Here is an 18,514-nt window from a genome sequence, read left to right on the forward strand (position 1 = left end):
CAGACAATGGGCCAAATACGAGAGTGGGTCAGCAAATAAGTGAATAAATCAGTGAAAGTTAAACAAGAAGCAGCGAATGGCTGCAGCCTAACATCACTGCTTGGATTATAAGATAGAAATGTGTCAACATGGGGGGTGAGGTTGCTTGAGGACCCAAATGCAGAGATGAGTGAGGCAGAGATAAGTTCTTATAGGTTTAATGGAGAAAAACTTGGGCAAACATCCAAAAACACAAATATACTGAGAACCAAAAACCAGCAAAGATCAGGGAAACTGACATGGGGAGCCAGAAGAGGAGGCAACATGCAACAAGAAGGAACCAGCACTGAAGAACTGCTCAGGGAGAGTATATATGGGAGACAGAACAAAAACTGGGGTAATCAGCTGATATGGAGCAAGTGTGGATGGAAGAGACTAGAAGGGAGCTAGGGGAAAGGAGACAGGCACAAGGGGGCAACAGAGAGTAACTAAAGACTGCTAAATAAACTTAAAATGGAAAATAAACCAAATATCAACAAAACAGAATTACTAATAACTGAAAACTAAAAACTAAGAGTCCCCAAAGGGGAGAACTATAACAGAAATGTGCTTCAGCGCAGTCAGCACCCAAACCTGCACACAACTCTGCTCCTGTGCTCAGTGCTTCTGCTTTAAGTAGAGATGGATGCCAATTATTCTGACATCAGTCAAATTGATCCCCAATATGTGCTACCGATTTTCTATGGGTAGATTTTTTAAGATGGCCGATGATATTACAGTAAATTTAAAAGGTCCTAGAAACACAAAAATGAGACCAACAAGCACAAAAAACATGCAAAGAAAAATTAAGCTGCAAAGGAAAACAACTGGAATCATGGAAAATAGTCAGGAGCAAAGTGAAAAGGTGCTGAAAATGTAAAACCCCCTGGAACTATATGAATGATGTGAAAACTGCAATGAAAGAGCTCCACACCGCTAGGGGGAGACACTCATCAACTGATTTGGGACCACATTACTAAAATACACCGGTTAGGACCAGATCCGTACCAGGAAAAGAAATGTTTCATTTGATTTTTCCGTTAAACATTAAATCTCTCTTTCTATATTTTGGATGTCTTTACAAAGGCTTAATCTGAATGCAGCGAACTAGTAAGAAAACTTAAGCCACAGTGGGAAGGCATCCACGGTCACCATGATCAGTGCTGTCTGAATAGTGCTGGCAGTAAGGAAGGAGGTAGGAGGAGGAAGCGGGATGCTTCCAATCATGACTTCATTTAGCACAGGGACCAACTGACGTTCTTACAACTATACGGTTCCCCACAATCCTCTGCGTGACAGAACTTGTACACATGGCCCATAATCCATTTGTTCCTCACTGTTGTGTGATACTAATATTTACTGCATCAGATGTTTGGGTTTTATAATGGAGAGCCTCAGATTAGAGACTGTTTATTTTTGTATCTTTTTGTCCTGCTTGTTTGTCCTGTAATGAGGTCTGTAAGGCTGAACGTCGTCTCAATTAAGCACAGAAGCCTGTAGCTCCTTTCCTACCGTGGATAGGTTCTACTGTTGATCCATGGAAGGTGAAGGAACAGGAGGTAGGAGTTGAAATTGGAGTAATTCGGATGGAGCCTTCATGCTGGTTTAAACTCAGAAACCAGGTTGTCTGCATGTGTGTCGCAGTTAATGCAGATATGCCCCCGCCCCTTCCACAGACACTCTGGTGCACCTTTCCAAAATTGTAGGTGACCGCAGAAAGGAGACATCTGATTGGTCAAATCTACATCCACTCTACACTGTGCGTATTTCCTGTTTGGTACCTTACCGGCTTGTTGTGTTTGTATGTCTGCCATTGTGGAAAATGAGTCAAGAAGTTGGACCAGCTAGAAGAGTGAGGTGAGCAAGAACGCTGGGACCCTTTTTGCACCTGGATCCCCACCCTCATGTCCCTCCGTTGTTGTACAAACTGGCCCCTTGCTTTTTTCCACTTCCCCACTTACTTGGCCGTATCTAGATCCACAGCTAGTTGCTGATTGTCCCTCTTGCGTTGTGGCGTGGAATAATGTAGCGCAGACCACGCTTTAATATATAGGGCATAAATCAAAAGTATCTGCGACAAGCTCACTGCGAAACACTGCTGTGAGGACTATAACCAGCCTATTAGGGTCTCTTAGCAGTTTATGGTCGTCTCCCTCTAGTGGTCGTAATATATTTACATAGCATTTGCACCCCTCTGCCACTGTACAATAAGGCTTATTTACCTTTATTTACATGATCGAAGTAACACAATGATAACAAAGGTTACACAAGTCATACACTAAACAAAATAAAAAACATTATTATAACAAATCAAACAAAAAAATTAACAATGGGTGGCAAATGAAGTGAGTGGCTGTTAGCATGTGCTTTACATGATTTCAACACATTGCTGGTGAAAAACGCTGATATTGGCTATCTGTAGCTAAAAGGGTTAAAATGTAGAACAAAAGCTTTTTATTAAAACAACCTGTATACAATGTATTAAGGGCACAAAGAGCAGTTATAGTTGTTGGTTTATGGTGAAATGGAAGCTCTGGTACGAACTGCAGATCCACTTGGTAGCAGAAACACCCGGTTCTGTTCAGGAAGCAAAGCCTAAAGGGCATCAGACCTCCCATCATTCTGTAACATGTGGTTTAGCAGATCCCAACCTGCTCTGAGGAAAAGTTTAACTCTGAGCTGTGAATACAGACTCTGCTCATTTAGTGCGCAGAAGAACTGCAGCTCCTAAAAACACCCTGAGAGACACACTGGGAGACCTTGTTCTGATCCACAATAAACATTTCAGAAGACGCTTATATAATCCACCTTCATTCTCACCAATCTAAGCTGTAAACACACCCTGCTCTGTGAGGAACAGGGGAGAGAATGTTGCTCTAATTAGGTATTAATAGAAAAATAAGACGGCCTTGGATGCTCTCAGACCGTTGAAAACAATTCGTCACCTTGGTCTTCCTCGGAGCTCTGCGCTGAAACCCTGGAGGCAGAACCCACAAAGCCTTTCAAGGCCAGGAGCTGCTCATGCTGACCAATTTAAGAGCAAATCCAACTGAGTAAAAGTCTGGATGAAGTGCTTCGTGCATACTGATCAGCCCACTCGGTGGGCAGCTGTTCCCACTGTTGCCCAGAGGTACAGAAATCGACTCATTACTCATTCACAGGGAGCTGAGTCAGGAGGCAGAACGTGTGGATTTAAAAACAGAATTATAGGAGCTGAAAAACAGAAACTCCCTGCAGAACGCTGGAGGAGCGGGGCAGAAAGACATACAAAGTGATGCATGTTCTGCACGCTTCATATGCATGGCCAGAACGTCAAAAACAGTCCCCCTCTGCACAACATATACCAGCAGCCATGAACTCCAGCTTCTCCATTGAACTCACGAAAAACCAATCAATGTTCTGAGTCTTTAGAAAGTTAATCCTGGTCCTTAAAGCTTGGAATAAAATTTTTTATCTGATTTCATTCAACGCTTTCAGAGTTTTATAGCTTCCCAAGAGTCAGGAGGAGACAACCGAGGCATCAGTTTTAAACTGAATGCCCTTTTGAAACCTGTATATGATGTTCACAAATGAAAAAAATAATAATAATGTTCACCTCCTTCGCTGCCTTTCTCCACCTTTTATCTAATATATGCTAAAAGTGCTCCGTTTGAAAGCTATCCCTTCATGATGTCATAAGGGGAAATAAACTATCCAGAGAAGTCTGTAGTAGCCCATCTGTGAAGCTTCAGTCTTCATCTAATGTATTATTTCGTGGTCCTAGGCTATCTTTACAAACTCTGACTGGTTCTCATGGTTGAGAGATGTTGGGGCACGGCCTTCGGGAGGACGGACCATGGAAATCTAAAACAGCTTGTCCAGAGGAGGGCTGAATGAGGAGAGTTTAGGTGCAGTTTTTGCTGCACAAATGGCAAAAAATGCTCTAGGGCCTCATTATTAATATTCTTTTTATTTTCAAATGTAGAATAATAACACACCTTTAATTTCGTGAACTTGCTTTAGCCATTTAGCCCAACCAAAGGAAATCAGATGCATCAACAAAAACATTTCTAAGAACATTTTGAGCCAAATTTTAAAAAATATTTAAAGTTAGACAATATGTTACTTCACTGAGCCTCTGTAATATCTAAGCCATAGGTAAATACATCCCATAAAAACATAAACTCTAGTTAAACCTAAAGGGAAACTCTCCAAAACACAAACATGAAGAGTAAAATCTTTGATTCAGTCAATAAGAAGCTCCTTCTATTAGCTGTTAGCAGAAGGTTCACATGGCAACACTAAGTTTATCAGAGACAGAAATACTGAAAGGACTTCAAGGATGAGACTGCTTAACTCTGTATCCTCAGGTCAAGTTGGTTTATTCCTCTAACACCAATTCACATCGTGTCACTTCAGGTCACTTTCTAGAGATGATTCAATCAGATCATCCAGTCTGAATAAAGGTTCAATGTTTTTCTCTAAGGAAAACCAGCTGACTGCATCCAGTCATTGATTTTCCAGGATTCTCTTCTCCTGTTTGAGCAGGTAGAGACAGTAGATATTGACACTTCAGCAATCCCTCACAGTGGTTATGCATGCAGCGACAGTGGAAAGGAAAAACTCCCTTTAAATAGTAAGAAACCTCCAACATAAACAGAACCTGGCTCAGTGTGAGCTGTCCTCAGCAGAGGCCGACTGGGGTTCAAGGAGACAGAAGCAGACATTGGTAGAAAAAGAACATAGAAATACTAATCTATAAATACTAAAATTTTTAGATAATTTACCGGCAGCACCACAGGTGGCTCTGTCTGGGAATTAAACGGTTAACCAGATCAGTTCTGAGCCAGTTTTAATGTCCAGAGATGGAAGTAAGAACATCCAGTTAGTTACAGTAAAAGCTGAGCCTATAGCTAAAGCAGAAACTACTAAACTAACAGCAGCTCAACTTTTCTTTGACGTCGCATTATAGTCTGTTGCTCTCTGTCTCCAACTTCCTCCTCCTCTGTTGTGTTTTTAGACAAAGGCAAATAAGACATAACAAAGCCAGGAAGAGTGGCTTTAGTGGTTTTCAGCTCAGAAAGCTTTGTTGTTTCCAATCCTGATGCGATCTGACAGCTTAGAGAAGGCCTTCACTCCCAGTTTGGAAAGAAGACGAAAATCAGAGCTGAAATATAAAGACATCAAATCTGAGCTGTGATGGTTTAAAAACTGTAAAAAGGATCAAGGCACAGCAGGATCCGGAGATATCCAACTTCCTGTGGGTTCTGATGGCTAATCATAGAGCTCCAGCTGGGTTCCACTGCTTCATGGCAGCACTGCTGCTGTCGTTCACTCAGATCCACGCATAAATACACCCTAATAAAACATTTGCTCTGTGCTCCTTCTGGAGGAATTGGAGTCAGAAGTTATATTTATTGGTGTTATAGTCTGACCAGTCATTAACGGAACCTGAGCGACACAAGCTACCAAACTGGATGGGAAGAAAGAAGCGGAGGGTCAACAGTTATCACCTGGAGTCTAAAGACGAGGTTTGTTTTCTGCTTTCCGGATTTCACCCTCCATCAGAGAGGATTGATTTTCTCCCCACCCCACCGTGAATGTTAGGCTTGTACAGCCACAACATGTGTTAAAATCATCCGCTCAGAGCTTAGTTGTGTGCTAGCACCGCCTCTCCGATACGCCTCAGGCTAACTCAGGTGATTCCTGCAGAGGGAACAAAGGAAGCTGAGAGGAAGAGGAGGCAGCAGACAGAGACGGAGCATTGATATTCACAGCCTGCTTTCAGCTCTGCTCAGCCCAGCCATCCATCCTCGCCTCATATTCCTTCCATCACTTTTGCCCTTCAGGGCAGAAACGTGTCACTCTCAGCAGGTGGAAGGAAGTGCAGGCCTCTGCTGGACTGTTTGCCTGCTGGATGAAGCAATACAAGCTTTTATAATTGCTACATGGAACAAATCACACTGTTTTATGCATTGTTACAACTCTGCATCTTCGGTTTGCAGCTCTATCGATAGCGGAGGAAAAAAGAGTAAATTATTCATCAGATGCTCACTCCTTGGTTTTTTCATCCTTTTCCTCAAAGCTCTCTGGAAAATTTACTTTAAACTGGACCATGCTGTTTGTTCTGAGGGAAACTTCACAGTTTAAACATGTGGGAGGACCAATACTTAATACTGTCATTATTTGGACTGTTATATTATTGCTAAATGCAGGTGTTCCTAAACTTTCCCTTCTCTGATTTTTTTTAACAGTGGGACAAAGAAAAGTCTATTGCTCTAACTTACATCAAGATATAAACTAAACCTCAATCTCCTTTAAATCAGAGGTCCCCAAACAGGCTGGACTCAAGACACGAATTATTGATTGGAATACAAATATAAAAAACAGGGTCAACAAACAATTGTTATAGTTTTGTCCATTTCCACATGATGCTTAAAAAAAGTCTTAAACTGGATCATTTATTAGATCCATTTCTACCACAGTCATCCTTGCAATTACACTGTGCCCCCTAAGGGTGCACGCCCCTCAGTTTGTGAACCGCCAGTTATACCGTCATGCTTATACCAAGTGGAGTCGCGAGAGGTGCCTATCTCCAGCTGTCTATTGGCGAGAGGTGGGGTACACCCTGGACAGGTCTCGTGTGCATCCAAGGGCAACACCGGGGCGCGTATCGAACCCAGAACTCTCTTGCTGCAAGACAGCAGTGCTACCTACCTTTTCATGCCAAAAATAAAGGAAAAGAAATGTCAAAAAAGCATAAAACATTAAGAAACAAAGATGTTAGAACTGGAACACTGAACTTGGGCTCCACTCAACCGATAGCAGAAAATTTATGAAGTTTGCAGTGAAATCAGACTGAACAACATAAAGGTTTGTTTCATGAGAAGCAGGAACTCTGGATGTAGTGTAAGGCCAGCATTCTGGAGCCTTGACCAACCGACACACTGAGATGGAATCTTAAAGCTCTCTCTTAGGATTGATTGTACCAAACCATACCGTACCGTAACGTACCACACAGAATTTATTTATATAGCACTTCCAACACCCAACAGCACTAAAGGACACAATCACAAAATATACATAATCAATCATAAAAACAATAAATAAATTGGTGTATAAAAGTAGTTATATTAATCAAAAGCAATTATAAAATAATAAAAGAAACACAGTAAGTCAAATTTAACATCTCAGATTGTGTTAAAAGCCAAGGAAGATAAATGGGTCTTGAGAAGAGTTTGAAAACCAGAAAGTGAAGAGGGTTGCACAGTGTGAGAACATACAGCGTGAGCTGTGAACTTTTAAACCCTGCGGTGTCGTCGTACAATTTGAGCTGTAGCTGAGTGCAACGATTGAAGATGTCACACAGGGTATGCCCGGCTTAGGGCAGCGAGAGGATGTACAGTATAGGGATGAACCTGTCATGATCGGTTCTCTAATGGAGACCCAAAGATGCAGAACACCACTGACGGACACTGGATGAAAAGTTTAACAAGTTTATTGGCACAAGCACATAATATGCAGATGACTGGTTTGGGCCTGGAATCTGGTTTCACCGGAGTCTGCGTGAGAGACAACACAGTTAAGGACTGTTGACAGGCTTTTGGTTTCCAATGGTGCTCTGATAGTACCTTGAGGGTTCTTGAGGTTCTCCTTGGGAGAGTCACTGTTGGTTCTGGAGAAGGATGTGTTAGCAGAGTCCGTTAGCTGCTTCAGCGTCTCACGTCTTATTAGAACAGACCTTGGCTTGGGTTTCCTAGCTCTTGCCCAGAGCTGCTTAGAGGTTGACTGAGAATCTTCAGGGTTTGGCTCGGAGGGTCGGCTCGGTAGGTTAGCTCTTCCAGAGCTTTCACGGAGGAAGCACGAGTCACCTAGAGGCACAGAGACAAACGTTAGAATCTGACTCGAAATTAAGGACATGGAAAAATCACTGAGATCAAGGCTTTAGCGCTGACCAACTGGAACAACACTGCGGCGTTGAGGTAAGGTCTGAAGGCAGCTTAAGTAGTGGATCCTCTGATGGTCTTGATGAGCTGCACCTGTGCAGGAGGCTCCCTCAGAGGATCCACGGCGGACTCTGCTGGAGAAAAATGGTATTTTCTCCAGCTCCCAACAGTACCCCCCCCTCAACGACCGCCCCTTGGCGGTCCGGAGGAAGTGGAAGGACGGGAACGCTCGTACTCCTCGATCAGGGCAGGATCGAGGATGTACGAGCCTGGGACCCACTGACGATCTTCTGGTCCGTAGCCCTCCCAGTCGACGAGGTACTGCCAACCGCGACCTCGTCGACGGGAGTCTACAATACGGCGGACCGTGAAGGCTGGATGGCCATCGACTTCCAGGGCGGGTGGTGGGGAGTCGGATGGCGGGCACAAGGGGCTCGAGGAAACAGGCTTGATCTGGGAGACATGGAAGGTCGGATGGATTCGGAGGGAAGGAGGAAGTTGGAGACGGACAGCTGACGGGTTGATGACACGGGAGATTTTGAATGGGCCTATGAATCTCGGGGAAAGTTTTCGAGACATCCCCTTGAGGGGGATGTCTCGAGTGGAAAGCCACACTTCCTGGCCCACAGAATACTCAGGGGCGGGGCGTCTCTTGGCGTCAGCGAAACGCTTGGTTGATTCAGCTGACTGGTTGAGTGTGGCAATGGTCTCCCTCCAAATCCTTCGACAGCGACGGATGTGATGATTAACGGACAGCACCGATATCTCTCTCTCATCTGCGGGGAAAAGAGGTGGTTGATATCCAAGACTGACCTGGAAGGGCGACTGTCCAGTGGATGCAGAACGGAGAGAGTTGTGGGCATACTCTATCCAGGGAAGGTATAGGCTCCAATCCACCGGGTTATTGGACGTTAGACAGCGGAGAGTGGATTCCAGATGCTGGTTCATACGCTCGGTCTGGCCATTCGTTTGGGGATGGTAACCTGAGGTGAGAGATGGTTTGCAGCCGAGCGCAGAACAAAAAGCCTTCCATACCTGGGATATGAATTGGGGACCTCTGTCCGATAGAATCTCCTGGGGGATGCCATGAAGCCGGAACACATGTTTGATAAGAAGCTGGGCTGTCTGGAAGGCCGTGGGAAGTTTTCTCAGGGGGACTAGATGGCAAGACTTAGAGAAACGGTCGACAATGGTTAGTATGGTGGACATACCTCGGGAGACAGGGAGACCGGTGACGAAATCAATGGCTATGTGGGACCATGGACGCGAGGGAACAGGTAGAGGTTGAAGGAGACCAGAAGGAGGTTGATGCGAAGCCTTGTTGCGAGCACATGTGGGACAGGCCAACACATACTCTCTAACATCACGATGGAGCGTGGGCCACCAGAAGCGCCTGGAGATTAGAGCGACAGTCCTACTCACTCCTGGATGGGCGGAGAATTTTGCGGCGTGCATCCACTGGATCAGACGGGACCTGACAGAAGAAGGAACATATGTGCGGTTAGATGGACCGGTACCTGGATCTGGTTCGGTGGCTAGGGCTGAGTTGATTAGGTCCGTTATTTCCCAGTTGACCACTCCAACGGTGCATGAGGCTGGGAGGACAGGTTCAGGTGTCTCTGGATGATCGGCAGAGTAGAGACGAGAGAGAGAATCGGGCTTCACGTTCTTGGATCCGGGTCTGTAGGTGATAATGAGGTTGAATCTGGAGAAAAAGATGGACCACCTGGATTGGCGAGGGTTAGCTTGTTTGATTGACTGGATATGAGCCAGATTTTTGTGATCAGTCCACACAAGGACCGGATGCTCAGCTCCTTCCAGCCAATGCCTCCATTCCTCCAACGCCAGTTTGATTGCCAGGAGCTCACGATCACCCACATCGTAATTTTGTTCAGCAGAGGAGAGCTTACGGGAAAAATAGGCACAAGGGTGTATTCTTTGATCTGAGTCGTCCTTTTGGGAGAGAACAGCTCCAACACCGGAATCTGAAGCGTCCACCTCAAGGATGAATTGTCTCGAAGGATCAGGTTGAATTAGCACGGGTGCTCTGGAAAACATGGATTTCAATTTCTCGAATGCAGCTTGGGCCTCGGGAGTCCACTGAAAAACTCGTTTGGAAGAAGTTAGTGAGGTTAATGGCAGGGCGATTTGGCTATAGTTCCTGATGAAGCGGCGATAGAAGTTAGCAAACCCTAAAAACCTCTGTAATTGCTTTCGATTCTCAGGTACAGGCCAATCTAGGACTGCCTTGATCTTGTCCTCAGAAGGTTTTACCTGGCCGCCCTCGAGCACAAACCCCAGAAAGGTGACTGAAGACTGATGAAATTCACATTTCTCGGCTTTCACGAACAGCTTATTCTCCAGTAGTCTCTGTAGAACGAGACGGACGTGTCTCTTGTGTTCATGGAGATCCTTGGAATAAATGAGAATGTCATCAATGTAAACAAACACAAATACGTTGAGGAAATCTCTGAGAACATCATTCACAAGGGCTTGGAAACAGGCTGGGGCGTTAGTCAAACCAAAGGGCATCACCAGGTACTCAAACTGGCCCAAGGGTGTCTTAAAGGCTGTCTTCCATTCATCACCCTCTCGAATTCTGAGGAGGTGATAAGCATTTCTTAAATCCAGCTTAGTAAAGACAGTTGCACCCTGCACTGGTTCAAAAGCTGAGGCGAGAAGAGGCAGTGGGTATTTGTTTTTAATAGTTATTTGGTTCAAACCTCGATAGTCAATGCATGGCCTCAGAGAACCATCCTTCTTGCCCACGAAGAAAAAACCGGCGCCCAGAGGAGAGGATGAAGGACGGATTATTCCAGCAGCCAATGATTCGTTGATGTATTTCTCCATAGTCTCTCTTTCTGGTTTGGAAATATTATACAGTCTGCTGCTTGGAAGAGGAGCACCGGGTAAAAGTTCTATGGCACAATCGTAGGGTCTATGTGGAGGTAGGGACGTCGCACTGACCTTACTGAAAACGGGGGCTAGGTCGTGATACTCAGAGGGAACAGAAGAAAGGTCAGGAGAGTCCATCTCCCCCCCACCTCTAGGAGGCCCCGCCATCGGGGCAGCAGAACGAAGGCATGTTTCGTGGCACGTAGTAGACCAAGATTCCAGGAGACGTTTGGTCCAATTTATGTGAGGGTTATGCTTCTCCAACCACTCGAATCCGAGGACCAGGGGGGAACATGCAGAAGGAAACACAAAAAAGGTGATAGTTTCTCGGTGGTTACCTGACAGAAGTAGCTCGAGGGGCTGGGTTTGGTGGGTAACACGATGGAGTCTCTTTCCGTCTATGGCAGACACACTGAGAGGCTGAGACAGGGGAATGGTTTTAATCTGAAGCTGCTGGACGAGCTCAGAGTCGATTAGATTGCGCTCACAGCCTGAGTCGATGAAGGCAGAGAAGGAGAGACTCTGGTTATTACAGAACAAAGTAGCTGGCAGCAAAAGTCGAGGAGATTTACTTGAATTTATATGGCCCGCCAGACTCCTCATATCCTCTGGCGGGCCCCGGCTTTTGATTTTACCGGGCAGGAGGCGATAAAGTGACCACTCTCACCACAGTATATGCAAAGTTTTCCAAGAAAACGCCTCTGTCTCTCCTCAGGAGAAAGCCTAGTGTGTCCCACCTGCATAGGCTCATTATTCCTTTCGCCTGAATGAGAGGCCTGAACAGGCAACGATAGAGTCAGTGGCTTAGGTCTCTGTGTGGACATCTGCTCTGTAGAGGGAGAGAGAACAGCCATATTATGAGTGGCAGAGGAAAAATTACTTTGCTTCTTGGAGGTGTTTCTGGCTCGAATTCTGTTATCTAATCTGATGGCGAGACGAATAAAATCGTCAAGGGAAGCTGGTTCATCGAGGGTAGCAAGTTCATCCTTGATTTGTTCATTTAAAGCCATGAAAAATGCTCCCTTTAGAGCGCTCTGGTTCCATCCGGAAGCTGCCGCTTTAACCCGGAAGTTAATTGAGAAATCAGCCACAGAAGAATTACCTTGTTTAAGGTTGAAAAGAGCTCTGGAATCGATCGTTTGGTCCGTCTCTTGGTTAAATACCTGGGAAAATTCAGCAATAAAGTCAGAAAAACGGCAATTTACACCGTCGTCGGTGGCAAATCTTGCCTGGGCCCAATCTAAAGCTCTTCCTGTTAACTGAGAGAGAATGAACGATATCTTCTTGTGGTCTGAAGAAAAACAACTAGGAGAGTTCAGAAAAATCAGCCGGCACTGGAATAAAAAACCCTTACAATCTTTCATGTTACCAGAGAATTTTTCTGGGAGACTAGGACGGAACTCTGATGACGTCACAGGTTGTGACCTCGGGGGAGGAACTGGACCCGGAAATGGTTGCTGTGCTGATGTAGCATTAGCGCCATTGAAGTAGTTAACGTAGCCTTGAATAGCTTGGTTCTGTCTTTCAATATGTGCATTCAACTCACGTAAGGCCTGGCTGAATCCTTGGATTTGAGCAGCCTGTTCGTCTAGCCGACGGAGATGGTGATCTGCTGGGCCTTGAGTTTGGCCGCAGTGTTCTATCATGATCGGTTCTCTAATGGAGACCCAAAGATGCAGAACACCACTGACGGACACAGGATGAAAAGTTTAACAAGTTTATTGGCACAAGCACATAATATGCAGATGACTGGTTTGGGCCTGGAATCTGGTTTCACCGGAGTCTGCGTGAGAGACAGCACAGTTAAGGACTGTTGACGGGATTTTGGTTTCCAATGGTGCTCTGATAGTACCTTGAGGGTTCTTGAGGTTCTCCTTGGGAGAGTCACTGTTGGTTCTGGAGAAGGATGTGTTAGCAGAGTCCGTTAGCTGCTTCAGCGTCTCACGTCTTATTAGAACAGACCTTGGCTTGGGTTTCCTAGCTCTTGCCCAGAGCTGCTTAGAGGTTGACTGAGAATCTTCAGGGTTTGGCTCGGAGGGTCGGCTCGGTAGGTTAGCTCTTCCAGAGCTTTCACGGAGGAAGCACGAGTCACCTAGAAGCACAGAGACAAACGTTAGAATCTGACTCGAAATTAAGGACATGGAAAAATCACTGAGATCAAGGCTTTAGCGCTGACCAACTGGAACAACACTGCGGCGTTGAGGTAAGGTCTGAAGGCAGCTTAAGTAGTGGATCCTCTGATGGTCTTGATGAGCTGCACCTGTGCAGGAGGCTCCCTCAGAGGATCCACGGCGGACTCTGCTGGAGAAAAATGGTATTTTCTCCAGCTCCCAACAGAACCAGCTCAGACAGGTAGGGCAGCGCATGACCATTAAGAGCTTTAAAAGCAAATAACAGGATTTTAAAATCAATCCTAAAATGCCAATGGAATGAGGGTAAATAGGGGAAATATGATCAAATTTCATTGTACCTGTTAAAACACATGCAGCAACACTAGCAGCAACCAATAATCTAGCCGAGTGGTTACAAAGGCACGGACCATGGTTCCAAAATGTTGACGTGAAAGGATAGGTCTAATCTTTGCTAGCTGCCTCAAGTGGAAGAAGCTTGATTTTACAAAAGCTCTAATGTGAGATTCAAACTGCAGACCAGCATCTGTAGGCTTGACATACTGGCCCAAAGATCACTTGCCGTCAGGGAGTCTTCACATGAGCTACCAAAAATCACCACCTCTATTTTTTATTCATTGAGATTTAGGGACATCCAGACTGTCATCCAGGCTTGTGACATAAACTGGAGTTTAACGTGACGACCTTCTAGCAGCAGGCAGGTAGATGCTGGCCTTTCTGCCTTTGCTCTGCCCACCACTGTTAGTTCAAAGCCCAAAACTGTCTCGGTTGGGCTGAGGTTTTGAGGACACAAATGCAGAGGTGAGGAAGCAGAGGTGAGATTTTGTATATTTAGTAAAATAACTGAGGCAAAAATCCAAAAACCAGAATATAATAAGGAACCAAAAAAACCAGACACTTTCAGGGTAAAATTCACATGGGGAGCCAGGAAAATACGAGGAACCAACACTGAGGAGCTGCAAAGGGAGAGTATATATATATATATATATATATATATATATATATATATATATATATAGGAGACTGAAAAAAGACAGGACTAAAAAGCTAATTGGGAGCAGGTTTGAACAAAGGAGTCTAGAAAGGAGCTAGGGAAAAGGAGACCAACACAAGACGGCAACAGAGGGCAATCAAGAAATACCTAAGAACTCAAATACATCCAGAAACACCACCAAATAGGAATTAAACCAATACAACTAGAAAACAAAGAAAAACGTGGATCAAAGTGAAACTGAAAACTCAAAAGAAAACTTAAACAGAAGCAATACCGTGACAAAACCCCTCAGCAGTCACATTTCTCCAAGAATCCTCTTTATAAACCAGCCACGTCAGTCTCACCTTTGTCCACATAATCAGTCCACGTCTTAGGATTTAACTGGACAACATTTAACCACCTAAAACAAGCAGATGAGAACCAGGATTTTTAGGACATCCGCCTTTAGGAAGCATGAGGTTTTCATATGTTCATCCAGATTAGCAGCTCTCCAAATGTCTTGGATAAAGTCCAAGTACTTTTTGTTGTGAAGGACATCAAGCTTCAGGTAGGGCTCCATTAAACTGTGAACATCTAGATTTCAGAATGGTGGCAATAAATGAGCCCTCCTTCAATAAGTCCAAACCTTCACAGCACGACTAACGAAACAAAGCAGCCATAAATATCACAGGAATGAAACTAGTGAATAGGATCAGATGAACAGGTGTTCATAAGAAATGCAGTCATTCTCACTTCCAGCAAGTGAAGAGGCTAAAGAGGGAGGAAATGTTTTAAGGGGCTTTTTTAGACTTTAAAAGGATCAAGATAATCAACTTTATTGGTCACAGCAAACATATATAACAATGATATTTGACCTCAGCATTTAACCCTCAGGGATCAGTGGGAGCGCCTGGGGACCAGTCTGGGGCCAAGGGTCTTCCTTAGGGACCCAGAGTGGCAGGCTGTTGGGTTTGACTTAGCAGTTTTTGAAGAGCAGAAGAGCTGTGCTCTAACAAAAAAAAATTGCTACATTAAGAAATTAATTTATACAACCAACTTTGTTTTAATACTATTTTTTATTTTCTGTTTTACTTTGACATGAAACTTAATCGAACAAGAAAAACCACTGAGATTTTAAAACATGTATTTTTGCGGAGAGTAAATAGATAGTTATAAAAGATCTTCTACGAACTTCTGAACATTTTCCATCGATACCTTTCCTTAGATGAAGGAGGGGAAAGCTGTGCAGTTTCCCTTCCAATGACAGATGTATTAAATATTGCGTTAAAATTGAAACTAGGAAGGTAAATCTGCTTCCTCTGACCCACTGGATTTTTTTTAAACAAACTTTTTTCTGGACAGTTAAAATAATAAAATTATTTTTGTCAAATCTTCATTAATTAGCTCCATTAAAAAATACTATTATTAAAAAAAAGGATATTTTATTTCAGTGAAACCTAGTAGTTCTGTATCAGCTAGCTGCTTCATAGACGTTACTGCAGCTGACATTCTGCTCAGACACAAAGAAAACAAAACAGTCCCAACTAAAGCTGATTATCACTGATAAAAAAAACACGAGGAGCATTTGGAGAAAGAACTATATCTGTGGTTATCAGCAGATAGTTTCCATTAAAAGAGGATATAGAAACTAAAAACTGCAGTCAAAGAAAGTTTTCACACCTGTCGGTTTCAGATGTAGTAGAATGTGCGGTTTGTCTTCATCTCTTAGCTTTGGGTTGTTTCTTATTTCAATGTGTATTTAAATTGCATTGACCTTGAGGTTTCCAGCAGTGTGGTTTAGTTTTGGAGGCTGAGGGGAAACTTGTTGTCTGTTATTTATCCCAGTGTACTCATCCTGAGATGGGAATATGAAGACAGACAAAGTCTTAAAAGGACTTATCTACTTTGAAAAGAACAAAGGACCAGATTATATTTATCTCTAAGTTTTGGTATTTTTGTATTTTGCAGTTTCTGTTCACATACCAGTCAGCTCTGGTTTTGCTCATCTCTCCCTGGTGTGACCAGCAGCCTCAGGTTTTTACAAAACTTCATTTTTTCCTTTCTTCTGCGCTCCAGGATCCCTTTTTTGAGTTTCAGATCATTTGGAGGATGTTTAAGGTCCTGCTCTTAATCATATTATTACAAGCAGCTCTCTGCCCGTCTATATCCATTGACTGCCTGAAAAGCCTAACAGCACCAACCAGGATTGGCTCCAAGTCGAATGAGATCCAGATTATCCCGGTGGAAGGCGCCATTGATGCACATGTCATGAAATGGAGTAAAAGTAACAGATAATGGACGGATGCTTGTCTGCCTCCAAAATTAGTCAGTAAGCTCAAACACAAACATAACAAAGATAAACAAACACACACCATTGGAGGCTGAGCCCTCAGCCGGATCTAATCCCATTATTCAACCACGGTTTCCTACACGGCTTCTCACATGTTACAGTAGTGTGTGTGTTGCCCTCCTGTTGACCCCGTACAGCAGGATTACACTGAATGCTAAGCTGCCACTTCCTCCCACCGGGATGGAGACAGGGCATGGCTTCACCATGAACCTTCCTCACAAACACAATGTTTATGAAATCATACAGCAACACACATGGAATATTTATACATGTCAAACTCTGACAGTAAGCATCTTATAAATGTAATATTGGGTTAAATAATACAAGATTATCATGAGTGGATTTTGAAAATCCACATCTGAGCAGCTGAATTCAGGCAGGAAAACATTTTTTTTTAAATTCATTTTTAAAGAGCTGCAGATTTCGAGATCATCTGTTCAAACATCTGAACCCAACTTTTAACATGTGTCATCACCTATTCAAGGCCTGGAAGAAGAGCCAACAGCCCCATCCTTTTTGAAGGATATGGTCTGCCCTGAACTGGAAACTGGTGCAAGAGTGAGTTGCTCCGCCATCAGACTGGGAAATGGTTGTAAACAAACCTTAGCTACAGTAAGTGCTAATGTTGCTAATACTACATCCCCATGAACACATACAAATTCTCATGTAAGAAAAAAATGGGTATGAAAAAGGAATTCTAATGTGACCTATTTTTTTTTTTACTCCTAAAACTGATAAAACAGGAATTTAAAGACAACTTCAGGGGGATGTTTAAGTAGAATATCAGCTCATATTAAACATGATAAGTAGGGATGCACTGGATCCACTTTTTTCACCTCCAAAAAAATACCAAAATATGAAGTTTGATTTCGGCCGATACCGATCCAATACCAAAAACAGCACTGAATTGTTACCTAAAAAATGGTTTTAATGTGTGAAAAAAAACTGGGATCATTCTTCTGTGCATATGATTTGACTCCCCTTTTCTCTAAAAAAATAGGAAACAACCCAAATATAAATGTTTTGACTCATTCATTTAACAACTGTGCACAAAATCTTAAACCAAAAGTTCTCTGACTTGGTCAACATATAAAAAAAATGTGTCTTTATCATTATCAAGTATCATCTCTGTGATTTATTTGGCCATTATACTGTTACATGGAAAAATTTAACTTCATTCATTTGTTTCCATCAAAGTTAGCTGCTTCCTTTTTGTTTGCAGAGTCCGATAATCTCAGCATGTTCCTTGTTATGAAATTTCTGGCGGTGTTTCATTAATTTATATAATTTTAAATATTTAACACCGCCTCTCGGAACATTTCTCCCACAAATATTGCATGTAGCCATTGGGCTACTAGGCTGAGAGAGCGTGAAAAACCTCCATACCGCAGATCCTTTCCCTCGCTCCATCATAAAAAATATGGCCGTGTTGTGTTGTTGCGCCGCCGTATGTCTGCAGAGCATAGCATAGAGTTAGAATGAACAGCTTGGCCCCAATATTGAGTCAATGGTCACATATACTGATCTAGTTTTATTTCTTTATATCTGGACCGATACAGATAAAAATATCGGATTGGTGCATCCCTAATGATAAGCATATCTTAATGTCATAGAGCACCATGGTTTGGTTGATTGATCTTGTTTTCAGGGACAGAATTCAGCTTTTTCACAGCTCCAGAACTGAGGCATCATCTCAGCTTTGCGAGAAGCTGTGTTCTCATTTAGGCCGGTGTGTCTCGTTTTAAACATCCAGATTTGCTTCATTTATCCAGTAAAATAAGTATCAAGGGTTTTGCAGCCTGGTTGTTGTTTTTACAAACAGGGGGTGAAGCAAAGACGGAGTTAAGGAACTGAAAGAGACGGTTTAAATGAGCAGATTTACGATTCTGTCACTAATGTGCTTAAATGGAAACCAAGATTAAAGGGTTAAGCCTGAATCAAGGCAGTTCAATCACCTTATGACTAAAATCATGGAGGAAAACCAGAATTTATTTTGATTTATGGTTTGCCTAAGAATAAATGTATTTGCAATGTTTCCTCACTAGACCTGCAAGTACCACAAATAAATATCTTCTTAAGACACTTGGACCAGGTGCGTTTTGTCTTATGCACCTGTTACGTAATATAGATGTTCAAAGTGCTCTACTGGATTTTACGGTTTTAAAATTATCATAAAAGTAGAAAGAGTCAATGATTTAGTTCTCACCTCTTAAAGAAATAGATT

At 43.3% G+C, this 18,514-nt stretch overlaps 1 protein-coding gene and 2 long non-coding RNA genes across 5 annotated transcripts in view; all 3 read right to left on the bottom strand.

Annotated features, from left to right (window-relative positions):
• Positions 1-18,514, bottom strand: part of LOC119790526 (phosphatidylinositol 3-kinase regulatory subunit gamma-like) — a 159,096-nt gene that overhangs the window by 83,558 nt on the left and 57,024 nt on the right. The window lies entirely within an intron of this gene.
• Positions 7,478-7,669, bottom strand: LOC119790530. Its single transcript, XR_005281734.1, has 2 exons — positions 7,629-7,669; positions 7,478-7,559 (listed from the first exon to the last, which is right to left on the bottom strand). It is a non-coding gene; the product is annotated as an uncharacterized LOC119790530 (long non-coding RNA).
• Positions 12,540-12,731, bottom strand: LOC119790529. The gene is made up of 2 exons (XR_005281733.1): positions 12,691-12,731; positions 12,540-12,621 (listed from the first exon to the last, which is right to left on the bottom strand). It is a non-coding gene; the product is annotated as an uncharacterized LOC119790529 (long non-coding RNA).

The sequence above is a fragment of the Cyprinodon tularosa genome, unplaced genomic scaffold (genome assembly GCF_016077235.1).
Source record: "Cyprinodon tularosa strain WSP-4 unplaced genomic scaffold, ASM1607723v1 ctg367, whole genome shotgun sequence".
Classification (NCBI taxonomy): domain Eukaryota; kingdom Metazoa; phylum Chordata; class Actinopteri; order Cyprinodontiformes; family Cyprinodontidae; genus Cyprinodon; species Cyprinodon tularosa.